At 46.6% G+C, this 26,523-nt stretch overlaps 1 long non-coding RNA gene across 1 annotated transcript; it reads right to left on the bottom strand.

Moving 5' to 3' along the window:
• Positions 1-1,616: 1,616 nt before the first annotated feature.
• On the bottom strand, positions 1,617-26,247 carry LOC126486542 (uncharacterized). Its single transcript, XR_007588146.1, has 4 exons — positions 25,950-26,247; positions 14,159-14,251; positions 7,593-7,752; positions 1,617-6,023 (listed from the first exon to the last, which is right to left on the bottom strand). It is a non-coding gene; the product is annotated as an uncharacterized lncRNA (long non-coding RNA).
• Between the last annotated feature and the right edge of the window lie 276 nt (positions 26,248-26,523).

The following is a 26,523-nucleotide window of genomic DNA, read 5'->3' as shown; positions in this document are numbered from 1 at the left end:
CAGTAAGCAGCACCCTCCATGGCCTCTGCATCAGCTCCTGCCTCCAGCTTCCTGCCCTGCTTGAGCTCCTACCCTGACTTCTTCAGTGATGGACTCCGATGTGAGGCATAAGTCAAATAAACAAACCCTTTCCTCCCAACATGCTTTGGCCATGGTATTTCGTCTCAGCAGTAGTAACCCTAAACAGGACACTGTATGTGATCAAAAATTAGTAATACACACACCGCACACACACACACACACACACACACACACACGGGGTGAGGGGGCACACTCAGTATACCATGGTTAAAGGCCGGGGTTATGGGAATAGCTGGGGAAATCACGTCTTTGCCTGGGTCAGAGGAAGCCCCCTTCAGCAAGGACATTCACACTGCTGGCTCCATGCGCGCTGCGGGAAGCCTTGCCACAGCGAGATCCTTCATGAGGCAGGCAACAGGACTTGGCTGTGGACTCTGAAATTTCTAGGCCAGGCAAGGCTGGTGACCAGGATGGGGGTGCTTGTGGCTTCAAAAATTTAGAATAGGTGTCTCATTCACTGTTCTATTGCTGTGATGAGTCACCATGGCCAAGGCAACTCTTAGAAAAGAAAACACTTAACTGGTGACTTGCTTACAGCGTCAGAGGTTAGTCCACCATCACCATGGCGGGGAGCACAGCAGCGAGCAGGTGTAGTTCTGACATAGCGGAGTGCTGCCTCCTGATGCAGAGGCCGAGAAAGGGCGAGACTGGGCTGGCGGGGCTTCCCCCCCCCAGACACACTTCCTCCAACAAGACCACCCCTCCTCATCCTTCTAACCCTTTCCCAGGTCCACCCCCTGTTCTCACTCAAACACCACACAGAGCAGCAGGGGTAAAGGAGTTGCCTCCAAGCCCCATGACCAAGTTTTATCCCCAAATCCCACGCATAGAAGAAGAGGACTGGGTGCCAGACACTGTCCTCTGACCACCAGCAACACCCTGCACGAAATAAATGAAAGGAAAACAAAGTTTTAAAAATTTAGAAACAGACCGTGAAGGGGCCACGGATTTGGGGGTGGTGTTTTCCCAGCACTGTGTGGCCTCTCGGGTCTTACTGCTGCACTAACACACGGTGTCTAAGAGCTGTGTCCCTTGGCTAGTGGCAGGAGGTAGGGCTGACAGTCAGAGTAGGTCTCAGAGCTAAGGTGCAGCCAGTGGTAGAATGCTTGCTTCGGATGCGGGAGGTTCTGGGCTTGATGCTCAGCATCAGAAAAGCAACAGAGAGTGAAACCCATTTTACAGGTGGGTTAACTGAAGTTCACAGACAGACAGCACTCGGGATGTGCCAGACTCAGACTGGACTGTGCGCTGAGCCCTCGTCTTCTCTTCTCTCATACATAATCCTCAGAGGGCAAAACGCACATGGTCCACGAGCAGTGACAAAGGGGCCGCCCCCTCCAAGATCCCTTTGCTTTCCCTGACACTGGCAGGAAACCCCTCCCTCTCAGGCAGGCCCCTTCCAGACTTATTTCTTTAGCTGGGGGAGGGAGGCGTTTGTCTGCTCTTCATGCAGACAGTCACAGCGACAGGAGCTTGAAGGCCCTCGTTGCACCACACCACAGTCAAGAGCAGAGAGGAACCGAGTCTGAGGCCAGGAACACATTTAAACCCAGCACTCGGGAGGCAGAGACGTGTGGAGTTCTGAGAGTTCAAGGCCAGCCTGGTCTACAGCCTGAGTTTCAGAACAACCAGGACTACTTACTAAGACTGTTTCAAAGAAGGAGGGGGAAAAAAGTAAGGAAGGAAAGAAGAGAAATAAAATCCCATTACTCTTGCTTTATTTATTTTGAAGGTTTTGAGACAAAGTCTCATTATGTAGCTGGCCTCGAACTCACAGAGTCCCATCTGCCTCTGTCTCCTGAGGGCTGAGATTAATGGCGTGCGCCACCATGTCAAGCCTGTGTACTGCTCTTGGTTAGCTTTTTCCTCCTGTTCAGGAGCCCCTGCCTTGGAATCGCCCCCACAAAGAGCTGAGTCTTCCCTATCAGTTAACAATCAAGACAACCCCCACACAATCCCCCAGGCTATCTTGATGGAGTTAATACCTAATGCAAACGCTCTGCCCAGGTGAGCCTAGGTAGAGGCAAGTTAAACGTAACCAGCACAGAGAACTTTTGTTTCTGCAGGACCAGTCACAGGACTGAGGAAGGGCTCAGCACTTAGATGAACACCAACCAGGGCCTTCCCGGTGTCGTCCCAGGGCCTGAGCTATGGCTGATTTTGCGCCCCCCCCCCCCATGTACAGAGCTCTAAGGCAAGGCATTCAAGTCTGCAGATGGGGAGGCATGCCTCAAATGGGCAGCACCCATAGAGGAGTTTTCCGTCTTCTTTGGCTTCATCTCAAAAAGGACACCAAGGGTCCCCAGCCAGTCTCTCCGATACAGCGTTTTACACCCATCCATTGACGTCTTGAGTGGGCAACAGGGAACAGCCACAACAAACACGCAGCTGGTCATAGACTGCGAGGCTGGTTTCAGAGTAGCTATGTCCTCTCCTGTGTGAGAGACTGGGGTGAGTCAGCTGTGCTCCGGGCAGGGAGAGAACCAGGGCTATTTGCAACACAGGCTTGGGAGCTGAGCTATTTGTGGCTGGGTGCCCACTCAGAGCCTGAAGTTCTGCTTAATATCCACCAGGTGGCGCAACATTTAGACTGAACTTTGAGGGGTTAACCACGGTATGTGTAGAGCTTCAGAAAGTTGTGTTTTTAAGGGCTTTCTTCAACTTCTCCTCCTCCTCCTCTTCTTCCTCCTTCTTCATCTTCTCCTCTTCTTCCTCCTCCTTCTGCTTGTTTTGTTGTTGTTTGTTTTGAGACGAGGTCTCTCAATGTAGTCCTAGCTGTCCTAGAGCTTGCTATGTAGATAAGACTGGCCTCAAACTCACAGAGATCCACTTGCCTCCTCTGCCTCCTGAGTACTGGACTGTGCCACTACCAGGCTCTTACCCAAGTTTGTAAATTTATTTATTTATTTAATTTATTTATTTGTAATTTTATGAGTGTTCTGCCTGAATGTGTGTGTGTGTAAGTGTGTGTATGTGCACGTCTGGTACCTGTAGAAGTTCAAAGAGGATGACAGATTACGTGGAACTGGACTTTCAGACAGTTGTGAACCACTGTGTGGATGCTCAGAACCAAATCCAGGTCCTCTGCAAGATTAGAAAGTGCTCTTAGTCAATGGGCCATCTCTATAGCCATTGAGCTCTATCTATCTATCTATCTATCTATCTATCTATCTATCCATCTATCTATCTATCTATCTATCTATCTATCCATCTATCTATCTATCGATCATCTATCATCTATCTATCTGTCATCTATCATCTATCTATCTATCTATCTATCTACCTATTTTCTATCTATCTATCTATCTATCTATCTATCTACTATCTGTCATCTATCATCTATCTATCTACCTATCTACCTATTATCTACCTATCATCTATCTACCTATCATCTATCTATCATCTATCTATCTATCATCTATCTACCTATCACCTATCTACCTATCATCTATCTATCTACCTATCACCTATCTATCATCTATCTATCATCTATCTATCTATCATCTATCTATCTATCTATCTATCTATCTATCTATCTACCTATCTATCATCTATCTATCATTGTAGTAGGAGGAGTGGCGGGCTGTGTTCTGCTGCCTGGCTACCTTACACCTGAAATAATCACACAAAAATTGTATTAATTAAGCACTGCCTGGCCATTAGCTCTAGCCTCCTATTGGCTAACTCTCACATCTTGATCTAACCCATTTCTATTAAGGTGTACTCACCACGAGGTCGTGGCTTACTGGGAAAGATTCAGCATGTCTGACCAGGAGGCTCCATGGCAGCTCTCTCTGCCTGCCTTCTTTCTCCCAGCATTCAGTTGTCTTCCCCGCCTACCTAAGTTCTGCTCTATCAAAAGGCCAAGGCAGTTTCTTTATTCAACCAATGAAAGCAACACAAATACAGAAGGACCTCCTACACCATTTCCCCTTTTTCTGTTTAAACAAAAAGGAAGGCTTTAACTTTAACATAGTAAAATTACACATAGCAAAAGTCGGTAGAGCATTAGGCTCTTAATCTCAGGGTCATGGGTTCGAGCCCCACATTGGGCGCCACTCTGTTGTGGGAAGCGGGGCCCCTTGTTCCGGCTGCCCGGCTAAGCCTATATCTGAAATAACCACACAGAAATTGTATTAATTAAATTACTGCTTGGCCCATTATCTCCAGCCCCTTATTGGCTGACTCTCACATATTAGTTTAATCCATTTCTATTAATGTGTATCACCACTTGACTATGTCTTACTGGCATGAGTCTAACCAGCGTCTGTCTCGGGCAGGAGAACCATGGCGTCTGCCTGACTCTGCTCTTCTTCCCAGAATTCTGTTCTGTCTTCCCCGCCTACCTGAGTTCCGCTCTATCAACTAGGCTATTTATTTATTTATTTATTTTATATACAATATTTGTCTGTGTGTATGCCTGCAGGCCAGGAGAGGGCACCAGACCTCAGTACAGATGGTTGTGAACCACCATGTGGTTGCTGGGAATTGAACTCAGGACCTTTAGAAGAGCAGCCAGTGCTCTTAACCTCCAAGCCATCTCTCCAGCCCCCTAAGTCTCTGTTCTTTGATGAGGCTCATTACCTCACCTCCATGCTGCCCATCCCGCTTCCTCCATGTCTAGCTGGTGACCTGCCTCTCTTCTTCCCAGAGTTCTCTCTCTGCCCAGAAGTCCCGCCTACACTCTCCCTTCTAGCTATTGGCCATTCACCTTTTTATTACACCAATCACAGCAGACATCCTCGGTGGTGTACAAACATCCCACAACAGCCTGTACCAGGTCTAGGTGCTCTGGACTTGGGGATAGACCTGAGGATACACCTGTCTGTCCCATGTCTACTCAGCACCTGTATTCTCATTCTCTCTCTAACACTTTCTAGTTGTGCAGCTGGAAACAGGGGAAACCTCACTTGAAGGAGGTGGTAAAATACGTGGTGGCTAAGATGGACGCTGGCTGGGACCAAGAGACAAGGACTGGGGTGAGAGGACTTGGTGAGGAATATGGGTTGGCATGGGGAACACAGGTGGGAAATACAGGGAACCACAGCCCTGAGAGAAAGTCTAGGAAAGTGTCATGTGTCCCAAGGGAGAGCCCGGATGTGCTGGAGTTGGGTCAGCCAGAGACCCTTCAGGCCCTGAGCTGCAGGGGAAGGCCAGGCTGAGCCTGGTGCTGTGCATCTGCAACTTGATTCTAAAGTCTAGCTTCCTCTAGTCTCCCCTCACTTGGCCAGTGGGGGCAGATAGGCTCCCCCTCCAGGGCCGATGCCAGTCTGGTGACCTTCATCACGGCATCTGGCCCCAGGTCATCACAGGGCTGTTGTCAAGCCTGGCTATAAAAGAGTAGGCATGCCAGCTTAGGAACCTGGGAGAAGCAGGCTCATCTGGCCCTGAGAGGCTGGGTGTGTCCAGGGAACACACAATTTTGCACATTTGGGTCACATTCACTCACAGACTCTCACAACTGTGCAATCCCCACACAGTCAAACTCACCGTTCAGTGGGGAGGATGGGCCTTAGGAAGGAAAACACGTGCTTGTTTACCCAGCTGGGGTGCAAGGGACCTCACACTATGCCGGAGGGACTAGCTTCGATCCCCACAGACAGACTCAGTCCCATAGACCGTGAATGCATGGCACACACTTCCAATCCTTCAAACACACAGAAGCACACACTCACGTCCACCTACCCAACTCCAGCTCACACACAAAGAAAGGGGTTTACAGGCAACCCAAGGCACATTCATATCCAGGAATCCAGGGTCACATATGGTGACATAAAAAAAAAAATGACAGTTGTCCAACACAGATCTGCTGATAGTCCAACAAAATAAACAGTGTTTGGTGCCAAGAAGGGCAGTGGCCGAACAGATGGGTCAAAGTCAGCAGTCTGGGAAAGTACAGCCAGGGAAGAAGGATACTGGGGCCATGGTCACATTCCTGGGATCTGTAGAGCACACGAAACAAAAACAACTGTAAGGATGGACACAGACAAATTTTACAACCCCCTAGAGACGCCCACCTGCCCCCAGGAACTTGAACACTCCACCCCTACACCACCTTGCTTAAGGAGAAGACAATGAAGGACCTTTTTGGAAGATTTTAGCCTGAGGTCAGAGAGACCTTTCTGCCCACACCACAGACAGGCCCATCCAGATAGACACACAGACAGATAAACACACACCCAGACCTTGAACCTCAGGGAAGGGCCTCTGGACACTAACAGTGGTTGTCTCACCCACGTGGGGCCATGCCCATGTCTGCCTACCTTGGCCCCAGGATGGCCCAAGAGGAAACAGCCCACACAGATCCCTGACCAAGGGAGATGATCCCGCCACCCACTCCTTGGAGTGAGAAAAGAAAGTGAAACCCTCCCCCACCAGAAAGTGGTCCCTAGAAAGGCTACACAGTAGGTCTTGAGAACATCCCTTACTCCTGAGCGCCAGTTGCACATGGGCAGGAGCTGAACTTTGAGAGTGCACAGCTGAGCCTTGTGGTGTGAGCCTGTGAGCTCAGCACCTAGGAGCTGGCAGCAGGGGGAGCAAGAGTGCCAGGTCAGCAGCAGCTACACAGGGAGACCAACCTGGGGCTCATGAGATCCCCTCTTAAAAGAAAGAAACAAACCTTTGAGGTGGCTTTGAGAAGGATGGTTGAAACTGGCCAGGTGGGGGTCGGGGAGGCAGTGGGGACTCAGCCTACTGGACCAAAATGTTGTGTGAGTTTTACTCTTTTGACTTTTTGGGGGGCCCACCATCCAGTTCCCAAATAAATCACACAGAGGCTTATTCTTAGTTAGAATGCCCGGCCTTAGTTTGACTTGTTTCTTGCCAGCTTTTCTTAACAAATTATCCTGACTACCTTTTGCCTCTGAGCTTTCTTTTTTTTTTCACTCTGTATATCTTATTTTCACTCTTACTCTGTAGCTGACTGGGTGGCTGGGTGGCTGGGTAACTAGGTGGCTGGGTGACTGGGTGGCTGGGTGGCTGGGTGGCTGGGTGACTGGGTGGCTGAGTGACTGGGTAACTAGGTGACTGGGTAACTAGGTGGCTGGGTGACTGGGTGACTGGGTGGCTGGCCCCTGATGTTCTCCTCCCCTTGTTCTCTGGTTGCTTCTTTTTATCCTTGTTTCATATATATATGCACAACAAAAGCCCTGCTGATGTTGGAGGGTCACAAGGCATGTTGCTTTTGTTTATGCTGCATTTGTTTAACTGTGAAGCTGTGATTCTGTGCCTGTCTAAAACACCCGAGGGTCTAATAAAGAGATGAACAGCCAATAGTGAGGCAGGAACAAGGATAAGCAGGGTTGACAGATATTCCAGCCTGTGCCCATGTCCTCATGTCACGATGGACTGCATTTGTATAAAGTCTGTGAGTCCCACAATAGATATAACGCGTGTGTACTATGTGTGCATGTGAGTGTTTTGACTGCTTGTATATCTGTGCACTACCCAAGTACATGGTACAGACGAAAAACAGAAAAAGGCACTGGAAGCCCCGGATCTAGAATTACAACCTGGGTCAGCCGATCTTCCTCCTCCTCCTCCTTCTTCTTCCTCTGCTTCCTCTTCTTCCTCCTTTTCCTTCTCTTCGCCTCCTTCTCCTTTTTCTTTTTTGTTAGTTTTCTTTAACTTTATTTTATGTGCATTTGTGTGAAGGTGTCAGATCCCCTGGAACTGGAGTTACAGATCGTTGTCAGCTACTGTGTGGGTGCTGGGAATTGAACTTGGGTTTTTGGAACAGCAGTCAGTGCTCTTCACCCCTGAGCCGTCTCTTCAGCCCTCACCAACAATTTTAAAGTTCATTATGATGAAGATGTTCTCTTTTTTGGATGTATATTTGTATTAGAGTGTTGGATCCTAGAGTTACAGACAGTTGTGAGTTGCTATGTGGGTGCTGGGAATTGAACCAACGTCCTCTGGAAGAGCAGTCAGTGCTCTTAACCACTGAGCCATCTCTCCAACTCACCTTTCTTTTCTTTTCTTTTTATAGTTCTCTAAAAATATATAAATAAATAAATAAAATGACCAAGCTGTGGTGGTGCACTCCTTTAACCCTAGCACTAAGATGGCAGAGGCAGGCAGAACTCTGTGAGTTCGAGACCAGCCTGGTCTACAGAGAGCTAGTTCTAGGACAGCCAGGACAACACAGAGAAACCCTGTCTCAGGAAACAAACAAACAAAACTCACAGTTGGTATGATATGCACACCTTTAATCCCAGGACATGTTTAATCTCAGCACTTGGAAGGCAGAGGGGGTAGATCTCTGTGAGTTCAAAGCCAATCTGGTCTACAAACTTAGTCCCAGGTCAGCAGGGTTATAAAGTGAGATATTGTCTTACTATTTGTTGAGTCTCTGCACCTTTCTATCATCCGTCATTTTTCTTCTGCTTGAAGGATTCTTTTTTAAAAAATATTTATTTATTATGTATACAATATTCTGTCTGTGTGTATGCGTGCAGGCCAGAAGAGGGCACCAGATCTCATTACAGATGGTTGTGAGCCACCATGTGGTTGCCGGGAATTGAACTCAGGACCTTTGGAAGAGCAGGCAATGCTCTTAACCACTGAGCCAACTCTCCAGCCCCCTTGAAGGATTTTTTAAAACATTTTTTACAATGCAAGGCTGCCCCAGAAAGATTATTTCAGCTTTTAAATGTGTGGAAACTCCTTCCTGCATCATCATATTTGAATGATCCTGACACAGATCCAGCTCCATAGTCTCTTAAGCTGTAGAAATGGACTCCACTGTCCTTGCATAGGAAAGGTTTCTGCAGAGGAGCAGCTCCTGCTTCCTCTTCCCATGACGGGCTTGTTCCTAAGACTTTGCTCCTTGCTGGTGCTCAGCAGCCACGAAGACAGGAAAAGGAAGGGGAACTGAAAACCATCAGTGCTGCTGAGCCCTGTAGCTCTGCACTAGTGTGACCCTCGGCCAGGGTGCTCAAGTTATGCCAGCCTAACCTTTGTAAGCACTTAGGAACAATCTTAGGACAGCAAGCAAGTCTACGCAGGCAGGGGGAGTGAGGACAGAATTTCAGTGGCCACTTTCCTTAGGTTGACCCACAACAGCCTTTGGACATTACTGTACTTGTGAAAGAAAACAGAAATCACAAGCAGTGCATGGTGGCCAGTGGGAAGCCCCCCACACACACCACACACACAAATACACACATACACACACAGAGAGACCTATCCCCTCAACACACAATGTCCTGGAGGCTGGGCATGGTGGCACATACAACAATTAAGTCGTAAAGGCTGAAGTTCAGCCTCAGCCTGGGCTAAGTAAAACTGTCTTGAAATAAAACAAAACAAAATTCAAATCAGGGCCAACAGAGCCCAGAGGGTAAAGGCACTTGCTGTCAAGCCTGACCCTGGAGTTTGACCCCTGGAACCCATTGGTGGATGGAGAATATCAACTCTCAGTCTGTCCTCTGACTTCTAAGCACACAAATATCCACACAACAAATCAAACAGCCAGAACTGGAGAGATGGATCAGCGGTTAAGAGCATTGGCTGCTCTTCCAGAGGACCTGGGTTCAATTCCCTACATCCACATGGCAGCTCACAATTGCCTGTAACTCCAGTTTCCAGGGGTTCTGGCACCCCCACACAAACATACATATAGGCAAAACACCAATGCACATAAAAATAAATAAATCTTATTTATTTATTTATGTATGTATGTATGTATGTATGTATGTATGTATGTATACAATATTCTGTCTGTGTGTATGCCTACAGGCCAGAAGAGGGCAGCAGACTCCATTATAGATGGTTGTGAGTCAACATGTGGTTGCTGGGAATTGAACTCAGGACCTTTGGAAGAGCAGGCAATGCTCTTAACCTTTGAGCCATTTCTCCAGTCCCCCAAACATAAATACATCTTTAAAAAAATCAAATAACCGCTACTCCTTACCCTGGCCATGCAGCCATAACAATCACTAGATTTATTTTGTTGTTATTGTTATATGTATGGGTGTATTGCCCACATGTGTGTCTGTGTACCATGTATGTGCCTGGTGCCCTCAGAATCCATGTGAGGGTATGGGATCCCCTGAAACTGGAGTTATAGACAGCCGTGAGCTAACAAGTGGGTACTGGGAACCAAGCCCAGGTCCTTTGTGAGAGTAGCCACTCTTAACCACTGGACATATTTTTACCCAGAACTTGCTCTGCAGACCTGCCTGGCTTCTAACTCAGAGATCCACCCACCTCTGTCTCCCGAGTGCTGGGATTAAAGGCGTGCGCCACAACCGCCGGCTTGTTTGCTCTTTTTGAAACAGGGTCTCTCTATGTAGCTCTGGTTGGCTTTGAGAACTCACTACATAGACCAAAATGGTCTCCAACTCACAGAGCTGGGCCTGCCTCTGCTTATCAAATGCTGGGACTAAAGGCATGCACCACCATGCCTAGCCTGTTGATTAGCTTTAAAATGTTCTTTTTGTTTTGTTTTGTTTCTTTTGAAATCACCAGATCTTCATTAAATGTGTGCTATGAAGAAATTAGAGATCCATGTAAAGGGCTTAGCAACGTTCCTTAAACGGCACCACTAAGGTACAAGCTGCAATCAAAATCTATGTTATGGGCAATCTTACCCAAAGCAATCTACAGATTCAATGAAATGCCCAGCAAAATTCTTCAAAGACCTCGAAAGAACGGTACTCAACTTCATATGGAAAAGCAAAAAACCCAGGATAGCCAAAACAATTCTGTACAATAAAAGAACTTCTGGAGGCATCACAATCCCTGACTTCAAACTCTACTACAGAGCTACGGTACTGAAAACAACCTGGTTTTGGCATAAGAACAGACAGGAGGACCAATGGAACCAAATAGAAGACCCGGATATCAATCCACACATCTTCAAACACCTGATATTTGACAAAGAAGCAAAAAAATATCAAATGGAAAAAAGAAAGCATATTTAACAAATGGCGCTGGCATATACGGATATCAACATGTAGAAAAATGAAAATAGAACCATATCTATCACCATGCACAAAACTCAAGTCCAAATGGATTGAAGACCTCAACATAAAAGCCAGCCACACTGAACCTTATAGAAGAGAAAGTGGGAAGTACACTTGAACACACTGGCACTGGACATCACTTCCTAAATAGAACCCCAGCAGCACAGACACTGAGAAAAACAATTAATAAATGGGACCTCCTGAAACTGAAAAGCTTCTGTAAAGCAAAGGACACAGTCAACTAGACAAAACGACAGCCTACAGGATGGGAAAAGATCTTCACTAACCCCACATCAGACAGAGGTCTGATTTCCAAAATATACAAAGAACCCAAGAAATTGGTCACCAAAACATCACATAATCCAATTTTAAAAAAATGGAGTACAGGCCTAAACAGAGAACTCTCAACAGAGGAATCTAAAATGGGTGAAAGACACTTAAGGAAATGTTCAACATCCTTAGTCATCAGAGAAATGCAAATTAAAACAACTCTGAGATTCCATCTTACACCTGTAAGAATGGCCAAGATCAAAAACACTGATGAGAACTTATGCTGGAGAGGTTGTGGGGGAAAGGGAACACTTCTGCATTACTGGTGGGAATGCAAGCTGGTCCAACCCCTTTGGATGTCAGTGTGGCAATTTCTCAGAAAATTAGGAACCAACCTTCCTCAAGACTCAGTAATCCCACTTTTGGGTATATATCCAAAGGATGCTCAATTGTGCCACAAGGATATGTGCTCAACTATGTTCATAGCAGCTTTGTTTGTAAATAGCCAGAACCTGGAAACAACCTAAATGTCCCTCGACTGAAGAATAGATAAGGAAAATGTGGTACATTTACACAGTGGAGTACTACACAGCAGAAAAAAAATTACATCTTGAATTTTGCAGGCAAATGGATGAAGCTAAAAAACATTATTTTGGGGGGGCTGGAGAGATGGCTCAGAGGTTAAGAGCAGTGCCTGCTCTTCCAAAGGTCCTGAGTTCAATTCCCAGCAACCACATGGTGGCTCACAACCATCTGTAATGAGGTCTGGTGCCCTCTTCTGGCCAGCAGGCATACACACAGACACAACATTGTATACATAATAAATAAATAAATAAATATTTTTTAAAAAAACCATTATTTTGGGAGGCTGGAGAGATGGCTCAGAGGTTAAGAGCACTGCCTGCTCTTCCAAAGGTCTTGAGTTCAATTCCCAGCAACCACATGGTGGCTCACAACCATCTGTAATGAGGTCTGGTGCCCTCTTCTGGCCTGCAGGTAGACATGCAGGGAGAACACTGTATACTTAATAAATAAATAAATTTTTTTTAAAAAAAGAAAACATTATTTTGAGTGAGGTAACCCAGACACAGAAAGACAATTATCACATGTACTCACTCATAGGTGGTTTTTAAACATAAAGCAAAGAAATCCAGCCTACAAACCACAATATCAGAGAACTTAGATAACAATGAGGACATTAAGAGAGACTTACATAAATCTAATCTAAGGGGACTTTGGGGGAGGGTGGAAGTGGGGAGGAGAGAGGCAGGGAGGGGAGCAGAGAAAAACGTAGGGCTCAATAAAAATTAATGAAAAATTTATGTTATGACTTTAATCAAAAATAATGACTGTGGGGGGCTGGAGAGATGGCTCAGTGGTTAAGAGCACTGACTGTTCTTCCAGAGGACCTTGGTTCAATTCCCAGCACCCACATGGCAGCTCACAACTGTCTGAAGATCCAGTTCCAGGGCATCTGACACCTTCATACCAATGTACATAAAATAAAGTTAAATAAACCATAAAAAATATTTAAAAAAAAAAATAGACTGTGCCGCTAAAGGCAACGCCAATGGAATAAGGTGAGCGCTATGAACGTAATTCAAAAATTCATTTCAACTTTACAACTAGTTTCACCTGAAAACATTGTGTTAGCTCTTCTGCAGACTTTTAAGAATTTTCCTGCACATTGAGTTTTCCTGCATGTGTGTATGACTGTGTACCATGTGCACGCTCGACGCCTACAGAGGCCAGAGAAGGCTGTCGAATCCCCTGGAACTGGAGTTACAGATGGTGATGAGCCACCATGTGGGTGCTGGGAATCAAACCCAGGTCCTCCGTCAGAGGAACAAGTGCTCCTAACCACTGAGCCGTCTCTCCAGCCTCATGTAGGCTCTTTTGTCCAGGGCAGGGCTTAAGTCCAAGGCCTTATCCAGTGTACTGGGCTCAGCCCTCTTCACTTTTGTCTCTCTGAGACAGTATCATGTACTTCAAGGTGAGTCTTAAATTCCTGATCATTCTGCCTCTGTCTCTCAAGTGCCAGGATCATAGGTGTGCCAGCTTTCTGTGTGTGTGTGTTAGTGTGTGTGTGTGTGTGTGTGTGTGTGTGTACAGAGGGAGATTATGATACAATCACATTATTTCCCCTTCCCTTTCTTCCCCTGGAGTCTTCCCATGAGTCCCACTAGCTTGACTTTAAAAGAAATAAATTTGGAGCTGGAGAAATGGCTCAGCAGTTCAGAGCAGTAGCTGCTCTCTAGAGGACCTGGTTCAGTTCCCAGCACCCACATGGCAGCTCACAGCTGTCGTAACTCCAGTTTCAGGGGATCTGATTCTCTCAAACATTTGGTAATTACTAATTTGATATTAGATGTTAGGCATTTAATGTTGTTTGACGCTAGAATTTTATAAAGATTTCTTCCACTGTTTTTTAGCCTTCCTCAGAAACTTGATTGAGTTCAGACAAAACAGTTTGACTTTTGTGTGGGTGCAGGGTCTCATGCTGGCCTTGAGCTCACTGCGAAGCCGACCTTGAACTCCTGATCACCCAGATTTCACTTGTTTCTCAGATGTGGGCCACCACATCCACCTTGGCCTGGCCCTTCAAAGCTTCTAGGTGACATCTGGCAAGACCAGAGTAACCTTTGTTCTAGGGCTAAAGAGGCAATTCTGCAGTAGCTGTTGCTGCAGCAGCTATCCAGTCGGGAGAAAGAAGGCACAGGGTACTTCACACAGGGCGGTTTAATATGAAGATGTATTAACCTTAATAAGGGATTAGAGCAGGGAGGGACTGGCTAGCAAGAAGGCAGCAGAACTCAGAATATAGGAACTGCCAAGCATACCTGTAGTTCCGGGAACTCTGGAAGCTGAGGCAGGAGAATTGCTTAATCCCAGGAATCAGGACCCACCTCGGCGACATAGTAAGTCTCCACCATCTAAAATAATGATGACGATGATGATATGTTTGAAAGACGAAGACGGGAACGGAAGATACAAGGACAGCACTCTTCCTAGGGTTGAGACCACCGCTTAGGAGCAGTGCTTCCGCGGCTGTAGCAGAGGAGTTGCTGCCGCTGCAGAAATCAGCGGGGATCCGTCAGCATCATGAGGAAAGCTCCGTGCTAAGCTCCATGCTCAGGCTGTCTCTCCATTTTTACTGAGCCGGCTATGAAGGATCAGTGTAGGGCTAAGAGCAGTGCGTCTGGAACCAGCCAAGAGCGGCCTCTGCAAGACTGTCTTCCCGCTCTGGCTTGTGGGAGGGAAGATGAGGGGTTGGTGACCCTGGGTGAGCTCTGACACACTCTGCTGCTCTTCTCTCCTGGGTCTTTCACCCCAGAGCGGCTCTCTCCCAGGCTTCGCTAATCGCACAGCTGAAGAGATGAGGGCCACTCTGTGGATCTCCAAAGGCCCCTCCCTGTGCCGCTCTCCACTCTGGGACTTCGTGCTACAGTCTAGAACTGCCTTGGTCTCACTGGGTTCCCCTCCTTCCAGCCTTCACTCTGAGAGACCAGCAGGCTGTGCTTCCTACCCCGAGCCTGGTAGCTCCACCTGAGAACCTGGGCAGTCTTGGGGCTCCGGTCACTCACTTTTGCCCTCTCCTGATTATCAGAGCTTCACGGGGTCTGTTACTTGCTCTTTAATGTTTTGGGGGCTTGGGGACAGGGTTTCTCTGTGTAGCCCTGGCTGTCCTGGAATTCACTCTGTAGACCAGGTTGGCCTTGAACTCACAGAGATCTGCCTGCCTCTTCCTCCTGGAATTAAAGGTGTGTGCCATCACTGCCAGGCTATGTTTTTAGTTATTTAAGGCAGCAAAGAAGACAATGGTTCCTGTACTCCATCAGGCCAGAATCCAAAGGTCTGCGGACTGGGGTATGGATTGGGGAAAGTGAAAGAGCATGAGGCCTGAGGCATAACCCTCAGTGTCAAAACCTAAACAAAACCACAGCGAATATGGGACTGCATAAACGGCTTAGAGATTAAGAACACTTAGGACTCTCGCAGACCTGCTCGATGCCCAGCACCCACGTGGTACCTCCCAACCTCTGTAACAACAGCTAGGGGACCTGATACCTGCTTCTGACTTTCACAAGCTCCTACATGCACATGGTGTACATATAGACACTCAGACGCACACACATACACAGAGAATCAATAAATACTTTCTTTAAAGAAAACTCTAGTCTGGGTATAGTGGAGCACACCTTTAATCCTAGCATTCAGGAGGCTACAGAGTGAGACCCTGCTTAAAAAATCAACCAAAATCAAAACAACGCACTCAGAGTCATCCTTTGGTTTTGGAAGTCTGTCCTCCCAACAGGACTGTGACTATACATGCTTTTCTTTTCTTTTCTTTTTTAATTTAACTTTGTTTTATGACCAATGATGTTTTGCCTGTATTTGTCTGTATGAGGGTGTCTGATCCCTGGAACTGGAGTTACAGACAGGTGTGAGTTGCCATGTGGGTGCTGGGAACTGAACCCAGGTCTGCTGGAAGAGCAGACAGTGTTCTTAACTGCTGAGCCATCTCTCCAGCGTTATTTGCTTTTCAAAACAGCCTTGCAGGAGCCCAGCATGGCAGCCTATGCACATAGTCCCAGCACACAGGCTAAAGGGAGAGGATTTTAAGTTCAAGGCCAGCCTCAGCTACATAGTGTATTGGAGGAAATCCTAGGCTACATGATGAGACTTTGTCCAAAAAACTAAAGGCTAGGGATATAGTTCACAGACTGCCCCAACATATACACACAGACACACACACAGAGACACACACAGACACAGAGAGAGAGACACACACAGACATACACACACAGAGACACACACACATACACACACACATATATATCCTAAGGGTTAGAGATGGCTTAGGCATTAAGAGCACAGGCTATATGCCAGGTGTGTAGGCAGAGGCAGGCAGATCTCTGTGAGTTCACAGCCAACCTGGTCTACAAAGAGAGTCCCAGGACAGCCAGAGCTGTTACACAAAGAAACACTGTCTTGAAAAACAAAGGAAAATAAAACAAACAAACAAAAAGGAGCACTTGCTGCTCTTCCAGAGGACCTGGGTTCAGTTTCCAACACCCACATCCCACCACTCCTGTAACCACCATAACTCTAGCTCCAGGGTATTCAATGCTTCTGGCTTCTGCGGGTTCCGGCACTCATGAGCTTACACTCAAATGCAGACACACACCTACACATAATTTAAATAATAAAAACAAATATTTAAAAAAAAAAAGAAAGAAGGAAGGAAGGCAGATGTGGTGGCGCACGCCTTTAATCTTAGCACTCGGGAGGCAGAGGCTGGCGGATCTCTGTGAGTTTGGGGCCAGCCTGGTCTACAAAGCAAGTTTCAGGATAGTCAGGGCTACATGGCAAGACCCTGTCTAGAAAAAGAAGAAGAAGAAGAAAAACAGAAAAAGAAAGGAGACTTTGTGAGGCTTCTTTTAATTCCATGCTATGGTCACCAGCACAAAGCCCCCTTGTAGAGCCTAGGCCATGGCTCGGTGATAAAATAGTTGCCCCGCACATGTTAGGCTCTGGATTCCATTCCCAGTGCCACAAAAACCAAACCCCAAACCCACTCCTGTATATTAGATTTTATGATATCCCCTCTTTAACACAGGGAGGCCTTATAGTGCAATGTACATATCATCCCCTTTAATTGTCTATAGTTAATTTTATTAGACCACAGTGATAGTTTTACAAAGTTAAATGGGCTAAACAACTTTGATGGAAACCCTTAGCTCCTGTGTGTTGAGGGCATAGCTCAGTGGGAGGGCACTGCCCTCTGCTGTGCAGGGCCTGCTCTTCAGTCCTCAGAACTGCTAAAGGAAACAAAGCAGAACAAACACAGCTCCTGTAACCCCCTCCACAGCCCCCAACCCCACTTCAGAGGGAGCCACAGGGCCCCCAGGGGACCGTCTGTCTTCCACACACCTTCACATGTCCAGAGCCACAGCCAGAGTGATGCTGTTTGTGCTAGATTTATGCCTTCCCCACAGAAAGTGAGGGTTTGGTTTCCTATGTCTTACCCCAACCTGGTGCAGGGACACACATACCCTCCCAAGAGAATTAAATGAAAATTTTGGTTAAATCAACATTTAGCGTTTAGCTGGTTGCGAAGCTGTAACTACTAGTCACAGTGCAGCCCTATGCTTTTCTATGATTCTGTGTTATTCCGTGTTATCCTATGTGCTTAGCTGGGTGTGAAGCTGTAACCGCTATTCACAGTGCAGCCCTGTGTTGTTCTATGATTCTGTGTTATTCCGTGTTATCCTATGTGCTTAGCTGGTTGTGAAGCTGTAACCGCTATTCACAGTGCAGCCCTGTGTTGTTCTATGATTCTGTGTTATTCCAGGTTATCCTATGTGCTTAGCTGGGTGTGAAGCTGTAACCGCTATTCACAGTGCAGCCCTGTGTTGTTCTATGATTCATTCTATTTCTTTTCCAGCGTTTTCTTTTGCTTGGAGCTCGTAATTAACCGGAAGGACCAGCAACCCAAGAGAGGTGGCCAGAGACTATGAACAGTTCACAGAAAGGAAATGCAAATGGCTTTTAAATTTTTAAAAAGATGCTCAACCCCATCCAGAAGATAAGTGAAAATTAAAACTACATCGAGACAGCATTTCTCTTTTATCAGCTTGGCAAAAACCCAAAAGTTTACAACACAGTCTGTTGATGTGGCTTTAGGGAACAGGCATTTTCCTGCATTGCCAGTGGGGGAAACTCAGCAGTCAAACTCACAGAAGAGGGACTGGGAGACAGCAAGCACAGTTATCCAGGCGTCTCCCTGCAGTCCAGCTCTCCGGCTCTGGAGAGGCTGCCCTTCGCCTGTGCTCCCGCACATCAGCAACACAAGTGTGCTTCCTGATTCACTGCGACACCCACTCACCAGGAGAGTGTCCTTCTCTGGAGGGCTGTCTGCACAGCGGAAGTTCTCCACAGAAGGACCTCGAGGGGAGACTTTGAAAACAGTACACAGGAGAATAACGTACAAAATATGTAAGAAAAACAAGGGCTTGTCCCTCCAGGTCAACTGTGTGCGCACAATCAACTCTGCTAAGCTTCATGCTTTAGTTCGAGGAGAAAATGGTGAAGATGATAAATTTGGTTATAATTTCTTTTACTCTCTCTTTCTCTCACTTTCTCTCACTTTCTCTCTCGCGCGCACACACACACACACACACACACACAATTGTCTGGAGGAGATGACGTATGCCCAGCTACTTTACTTTTTAAAAAAGTTTGAGTCTTTTGTTCTGTTTTGTTTGCTTGGGATTTATCTTTTTAATTTGGTTTTATTTCTGTTTATGGGTGTTATGCCTACATATGTCAGCGGATTACATGTGTGCCTAAAGCCTGGGAAGGCCAGAAGAGGGCACTGGATCCCAAAGAACTGGAGTTACTGACGATTGTGAGCCACCCATGGGAGCTGACCCATGTCTCCACCCACCATCCCTTCTTTATTGAGACATGACCTCACTGTGTAGCACTGGCTGGCCTAGAACTCACTCTGTAGACCAGGCTGGCCTCAAACTCACAGAGATCCGCCTGCCTCTGCCTCCTGAGTGCTGGGATTAAAGGCAGGTGCCACACAGAGCCTGGTACTGGTCTGAACCAGGTGAGTGTATTCCCTGTTAGAAGCCAAACCTCATGGCTCAAGACAGTTGTCCCGATTGTTCAGGAGTTGGTGGCAAGAGAATATCTGATTGTTGGGATAGGGTTCAAGGAGATCTGGAGAGATGGCTCAGTGATTAAGAGCTCTGACTGCTCTTCCAGAGGACCTGGATTCAGTTCCCAGCACCCACATGGCAGCTCACAACTGCCTGTAGCTCGGTCTCCAGGGGATCTGACAATCTCACACAGACATGAATGCAGGCAAAAAAAACCAATGAACATAAAATAAAAATAAATAAATCATTGTTTTTTAAAAAAAGAATGAGTTCAAGGACAGTCTGGGCGATTTGCTGGGACTCTATTGCAACACAAATGAGGGGGAAAAAACGCAAAAATCAAGGTGGAGTTGTATTGTACTAGTAGAGCACTTGCCTGTCATGCGGGGCCCTAGGTTCGATCCCCCGAGTCTCCCTGTCATGCGGGGCGCTAGGTTCCATCCCCTGAGTCTGCGGTCCCACATACACACTCGGGTGGGGGCTGGGGGTGTGGCTGAGTGGTACAGCATTTGCCCAGCATGTAGAGAACTTGGTCCAATCCCCAGCCCCAGTGGTTAAAAAACAAAGAATTTAAGTTTGTAATTTTCTTGGATTATATGTTTTATGTGTTTAAAATTTCCTATTAGGGGCTGGAGAGATGGCTCAGTGGTTAAGAGCACAGACTGCTCTTCCAGAGGTCCCGAGTTCAATTCCCAGCAACCACATGGTGGCTCACAACCATCTGTAGTGAGATCTGGCGCCCTCTTCTGGTGTGCGGGCATACATGGAGGCAGAATGTTGTATACATAATAAATAAATAAATCTTAAAAAAAAAATTTCCTATTAGGCTGGTGGGGTGGCTCAGCGGATAAAGGTGCTTGCTGTCGAAGTTTGGCGACCTGAGGTTGATCTCCGTGCCCCCATGTGGTGGAAGGAGAGGACTGACTCCCAGAAGTCGTCCTCTGACCTCCACGCTCTTGCTGTAATCATGCGCCACCCTCAAATAAACTGCAACAAAAGATAAATAAGCAAATAGTAAAAATCCTGTCAGTGCTTACATTCTGCTGAGGGGTCAAGCCCCTCGAGTGCTCTAGGAATCCTGTCATGTCCCCTGCTTTTCATGTTTACCATCTTGTGGGCACACATGAAGGGGCAGCTTCCAGCCGCACAGAGGTGCACAGCACTGACCCTCCACACGAAGCCTCTCATTCTAATTATTTTTCTTTTCTGCTTAGTGTGCATGTGTAGCATGTACAAATGTAAGTATGCATGTTCACACATGTGTTTGTGCATTATGCATGTGAGTGTAGAGACCCAAGGCTGATTCTCCACTGAGCAGAGCTTGTCAATATGGTTAGTCTTGCCAGTCAGCTCACTGCAGGGATCCTTTCCTCTGCTTCCTGAGAACATGGAGTTACAGGTGGCTGCCAGGCCTATCTATTATTTAGGAAGGTTCTAGGGATCTGAACTTGGGTCTCATGCTTTATCCACTGGGCCATCTTCCAGGCCTGTTTTCATGTTCATGTGTATGTGTGTATGTGATACATGTATGTATTCATATGTGTATATAGGTATGTGTGCTCACAGAGGCTACAGGTCAACATCACATGCATGCTGTGTAGGATGACTTGGCTCCTGAGACTCTGACAGGGGACTAGGGAATGAAGAAAGACACACAGACACGTGTTAGGCAAGGCCGACTGGTTAGTGAAGTCCAGGGATCCTCTTATTTCTGCTTCCTTGGTGCTGGGATTGTATGTGTGCTCCACAGTGCCTGGCTAATGCTTTCACTGTAAGCACTTGACTGGCTATCCCCCGCCTCTGCTCTTTGTGTTCTGTTTGGTTTGGTTGGTTTGGTTGAGATAGGGTCTTATGTTGACAAAGGTTTCTGTCCCACCTAGTCCCACAGCTGTTCGGTCCCAAAGAAACACACAGAAGTCTATTATTATTAATTATAAACTGGTTGGTCTATTAACTCAGGCTTTCTTATTAACTAACTCTTACATCATACATTAGCCCATAATTCTAGTCTGTGTTAGCCACGTGGCCTGGTATCTTTCATCAGTGAGGCAGTCACATCTTGCTTTCTCTGCGTCTGGGTAGCGACTGCAGACTGAGCCTTTCCTCTTCCCAGAATTCTCCTGTTCTCATTGCCCCACCTATACTTCCTGCCTGGCTACTGGCCAATCAGCATTTTATTAAACCAATACAACTGACAAATCTTTACAGGGTACAAAACCATTGTCCCACAGCACTTCCCTCCCCCGCTTTTGTTTTTCACAACAAGAACTCTGAGTCTAATCCCCTTTGTTTAGCTTTTTTCCAGACCATTATTCATAGCAACTTGTAACCAACACTCTAAACAAAGACAAACATCCATAATCCATTTTTTGGGAGTGTTAGGCATAGTTTTCTAGGCTATTTCCTGCTGATTGGGGGCACTAATATTTTTTTTAAGATTTATTTATTTATTATGTATACAACATTCTGCGTCCATGTATAAAACACAGAAAAGGGCACCAGATCTCATTACAGATGGTTGTGAGCCAGCATGTGGTTGCTGGGAATTGAACTCATGACCTCTGGAAGAGCAGTCAGTGCTCTTAACCACTGGGCCATCTCTCCAGCTCAGCCACTGATATTCTTATGGGGACCTAAAGAAAATTTAGAATTATGGTCAAGTCCTAGCTGGAATATTCTGTGAGGCTTGATCATCTCAGCCAGCAGCCTTTAGGCTGTTCTGGATGTAGGACTCAGAGGAAACTCCAACAGGGGCACTCTGAAATGCTGCATCATCTAGGCCATCCATTCCTATCGGAGATTTCTCTGGGGGTCTTCCTTGATCAAACCTGATTTTTCTTAACCCAGAATGAATCCACAGCCTCTCATTTCCTGTGGAAACAAAAACAAAGCCTCTTCTCCAAAGTAACATACCCTTTGACTTAAATTTTGAAGTCAAGGCATTTTCAAAATATATATGTTAGATTAATCCAGCAGCATTTATAATCAAATGTCTTTTAGCAGCTGTTGCTCCTTCCTCAACCATCAAACAATTCAAAAACAGCACAATAACATATCCAGATTCTCTGTGTATTTTCCATCTTTACATGGCTTTATTTTAAGCTCTATTTCTTTTATTTTTTTATTTATTTTTTTTAGACAGGGTTTCTCTGTGTATCTTTGACTGTCCTGGAACTCTGTAGACCAGGCTGTCCTTGAACTCACAGAGATCTACCTGCCTCTGCCTCCCAAGTGTGGGGATTAACTACTCTCTTTTTAAAATTTATTTATTATATATTCAGTGTTCTGTCTGCATGTACACATGCACACCAGAAGAAGGCACCAGATCTCAGTACAGATGGTTGTGAGCCACCATGTGGTTGCTGGGAATTGAACACAGGTCCTCTGGAAGAGTGGCCAGTGCTCTTAACCTCTGAGCCATCTCTCCAGCCCCTTTCTTTCTTTTTTTAAGGACTTTATTCTTTTTCTTTTCTCTCCCAAGCCTACATATATTTTAAATACACTGTAAACTGTTTAGAGGGGTTTTTTTTTGTCTGAATCTATCTTTATTGTATATCTCTCTTTTTCTGATCACACAAGTCTTTAATCTGCTAAGCAATATGGCTAGGATTAAAGCGGTGGCTTTGATGTCTGGATCCACCCCATTCCTTAACTTTCTGAGAGTCTAGCCTCAGGTGGAGGTACTGGCTGCAGCCATGTTGGGCTATCTTAAAGGCTATTGGCTGAAGGAGCTCCCACAGCAGTCTTACTATGTGGTCCTGGCTGGTCTGGAACTCTGATCCTCTCAGGGGCAGGTACAGGAGAGCATCACCATACCTGGCTTCTCTTTCTTTCTTTCTTTCTTTCTTTCTTTCTTTCTTTCTTTCTTCCTTTCTTCCTTTCTTTCTGGATTTCATTGACATTTTTAGTATGTGTTTGTGGATAGGGTTGGGGAGGCAGGGTGCGTATGTGACTGCAGTGACCTCGGAGGCCAGAAGAGAGAGGTGGGTCACTACTCATATGTGTTATGAGCATTTGTGAACTTCCCCTATGTGAAGCTAGGATCCAAACTCTGGTTTTTTAACTCCTCAGGCAACTTTCCAGCCGCACTTCTCTTTCTTTTTGGCCCTGTGTGTGAGTGTATGTGTGTTACTGTTGTTGTTACGTTTACTTTCCATGGGTAGAGACGTGTGAACAGCACAGGTCAGAGCACAGCTTGTGTAAAATGGTTCTCTCCTTCCACCAAGTACGTCCTGGAGATCAAGCTCAGATCATTGGGGTCTTCCTTACCCACTGAGTTCCCACACTGGCCCCTGTGTGTTTTGATATATTTTTCCCATTAGGGGCTGGGGACTTCAAATGTTTGCCCGTCCCCTGCTGTCAATCCACAAGTAAACACGAGGCACTGAACTGATGAGGGATGGTGTACACGGACGGCTTTGTGCCTGCACCCTCCCCAGAATGCAAGCTTCTTGCCTGATATACAGTAGGCACTAAGTCTTTGCAGAAAAAGGAAAGACGGGAAAGATAGAAACAAAGAATAAAAAGATGTAGCTGGCATGATGGTGTACACATTTAATCCCTGCAGAGGCAAGTGGATCTCTGAGTTCATGGTCAGACTGGTACACAGAGCAAGTTCCAGGACAGCCAGAACTGTTACACAGAGAAACCCTGTCTCAAAGAGAAAAAAAGTAGGGTCTGTAGAGATGGCTCAGAGGTTAAGAGCACTGACTGTTCTTCCAGAGGTCCTGAGTTCAATTTCCAGCAACCACATGGTGGCTCACAACCATCTGTACTGAGATCTGGCGCCCTCCTCTGGCGTGCAGGCATATATGGAGGCAGAATGTTGTATACATAATAAATAAATAAATCTTTAAAAAAAAAACCCTTCCTTTCCTTTAAAAAAAATAAAGAGAAAGGAAGGAAAGAGGGAAGGAAGAAAGAAAGGAAAAGGGTAAAAAATCAGATGATGTACAACAGCCTGTCTGTAGCTTTGTGCACTGGCTGTTGTGAGCCTTCTCAAGCCTTCAGAAAGGAAATCCCAGTGGTAATCCATCCAAATGAGCCACATGTTGTAACCTAAGGAGAACTTTTTGGCCTAATGTTTGGAGAGCAAACCTGCTGAGGCTGGCACGTGACCAGTCAGTAGAGATCCAGAAAGCTGGTGTGGGATGTAGCTGCTTAGCCTCTGGAGGGTCAGGAAAGACTGAGACCCTGACTGCTCTCACACCCCTCCTCCCAAATCCGGCCCATTCCCAGTTCGAGCCTGGGCTATATCCCGACTCAAACCCTTAGCCCCACGCCTCTGGAACCCTTAGCCTTCCCTGGCATCAGAGGAAGCTGGCATACTCACTGTTGGCAGGAGGATCTGAGTCTGAGGCCAGCCTGGTCTACAGAGTGAGTTCCAGGACAGCCAGGGCTACACAGAGAAATCTTGTCTTGAAAAACCAAAAAGAAAGAAAAGAAAAAAAGAAAGGAAGAAAGGAAAGAAGCAAGGAGGGAGGGGGGAGAGGAGAGGAGAGGAGAGGAGAGGAGAGGAGAGGAGAGGAGAGGAGAGGAGAGGAGAGGAGAGGAGAGGAGACCAAGCTGGGTCCACATCTGTAATCCAAGTACTTTTAGAGGTGAAGGCAAGAGTATCAGATGTTCAGGGATATCCTCCACTACATAGCAACTTTGAGACCAGCCTGGGCTACAGGAATCACCTCCCAAAACACAATAGACAAAATAGTCAAAAACCAGCTGAAGATGCGGGCAGAGGGTGAACCTTTGTCTAGTAAGCCTGAGATCTTAGGTTCGGTCTTCAGCACAGAGAAATAGAAGAGGGATTTGAAAAGTATCCATACCCCAAAAGAAAACTGCCCCCAAACTCTGGCATCTCCGTGACTGTATCTAGTCTGCCCAGCCCTGAGACTTCTGTCTACCCTGGAGCTAACAGCATCTGAGCATGCTTCCAGGCATAAAGCAGGAAGTGACATTAACAGGACAGCTGAGGTCCAGACAACAGAAAGAACCAAATTCCCATTTGGTAACGATAAACCTCCCAGTCCAGGATGCATGAGCCCTCGGGCCTACATCCTTTGTGACAGTGACAACAGATAGCCACCGAATAAAGACTGGGATTAGTCTGCCGAGGAGGCCCAAACCTGTAATCCCTTCAACCAAAAACTGAAGAGCGTCTCAAGGAGGAGGCCAGCATAGGCAATTTAAAAAGATTTTATTTTGCCGGGCGGTGGTGGCGCACGCCTTTAATCCCAGTACTCGGGAGGCAGGCGGATCTCTGGGAATTTGAGGCCAGCCTGGTCTACAAGAGCTAGTTCCGGGACAGGCTCCAAAGCTACAGAGAAACCCTGTCTCGAAAAACAAAAAAACAAAACAAAACAAAAAAAGATTTTATTTTATTTTAATTAGGGGGATAGGAATAGAGCTAGTATAGATTGCTTGCCTAGCATTATAAGGGTCTGTTCCATCTGCAACATCACAGAAAAAAAAGGAGGAAAAGAGGAAGAAAGGAAAGAAGGAAAGGAAAAAGAAAAAATAATGGCTCATTCCTATAATTCTAACGCTTAGCAGGCTGAGGATGGAGGCCAGCTTGACCTACCTAGCGAGGTTCATGGGAGTCTAAATTGCAGAATATGACCCTTCCTATAACAAAACAAGAAAAGTTCCAGAAAGTGCTGGTTAAATATTACAATGCCTTATGTCCTCTTGAAAGAGGGCCACAGCTTCATCCTCGTGGCTCCTAATCTTAAGCCAGCGAAGCCCAAAGGTGTGTGAGGGCAGCTCTGCCATGCGCCGTGAGCATGCGCCGTGAGCACTCTACGTCACACATCACGCCACACATCCCAAGCCGCGTCCAGGAGGACTTTGTTCGGGGACCAGTTTCACAAGACTTTTGATCAGCAGTGCCAGAGTTCACATGAGAAAGCAAACAAGCTCCAGAAACTTCTACAGCTTAGAAACTTCCTTGTTGGTCTAAACTCACCTCTTTGCCGCAACATGGCTTAGGACTTTTGGAAGCGATGTCAATGCCACATCCTCTAAACCAGCTGTGCTGCTAGGATTTCTTTTCTGGAAAGGAGCACCTTCGGGTGTTACTGTCCTATGAGACTCCATGACCACAGAGTTGGGCATATGCCACTGTGTGAGCCCTGGCAGAGGCCATCAGAGTCACGGCCTGCCAGGAGCAGCTCTGTGGGCTTTGGGATCTTGTCCTGAAACCTTGAGCCTGGAGGACGATGCCAACTGCATGTCACTGGCCCTCCAGTGTCTCCATGAGGACATTAACTCTAGCCCCTGGCGTCACTTCAGGGACTGTGTGACGTGCCTACGTGCCTGGCAGATCATAGACGATCAACAATTGGTCATAGTTATTGTCACTAATAAGGGAAAGTGTTCCTGCTCCTGGGATGTCAATAAAATGTTGAATCACGAAGGCCACGGTGTTGTTCCTTGGAAACTACAGCTCCCAGACTCCTCCTGGAGTACGAACACCTTGGCGCGCTGGCCGCGCCCAGGTGAGGGTCATTCCTCCCAGATAACCTTGCGCACCCCCCCCC

Source organism: Alexandromys fortis, unplaced genomic scaffold, assembly GCF_014885135.2.
Source record: "Alexandromys fortis isolate MF-2015 unplaced genomic scaffold, M_Fortis_MF-2015_v1.1 scaffold_152, whole genome shotgun sequence".
Taxonomy (NCBI): Eukaryota; Metazoa; Chordata; class Mammalia; order Rodentia; family Cricetidae; genus Alexandromys; species Alexandromys fortis.
Note: the sequence above shows the minus strand (reverse complement) of the source record. Positions and strands in the feature narration are given on the sequence as shown.